This window comes from Acyrthosiphon pisum, chromosome X (assembly GCF_005508785.2).
Source record: "Acyrthosiphon pisum isolate AL4f chromosome X, pea_aphid_22Mar2018_4r6ur, whole genome shotgun sequence".
Taxonomy (NCBI): domain Eukaryota; kingdom Metazoa; phylum Arthropoda; class Insecta; order Hemiptera; family Aphididae; genus Acyrthosiphon; species Acyrthosiphon pisum.
In genome coordinates, this window is record NC_042493.1 from 21,726,223 (window position 1) to 21,726,573 (window position 351).

The window sequence follows — 351 nt, forward strand, 5'->3', positions numbered from 1 at the left end:
GATCAATGTATTGATTTTACAATGATGTGTGTTTTTTTTTTTTTTTTTTTTTATTCTTTTTGTGTCTGTGTACACGATAAGTAGTCGAATTAATGCTTCGATTTTCAACTTCAGTATCTTGTTCGATTGGAAAGTGAATATCATTGATGCATTGGGGAGGTCAAAATTTAAAATTCACAGTAATTTTCAAAAGCGCCAAGAAAAACCAAAGAAAAATTAAGGAAAAACAGGAATTTTTACGCAAAATCGATTTTTCACAAAATTGAATTTGGTTTTTGGTGTAACTTTAAAAATTTACCGTAGATACATGACATTTTTACTCATTGTTTATATTAGCATTTTCTATACACC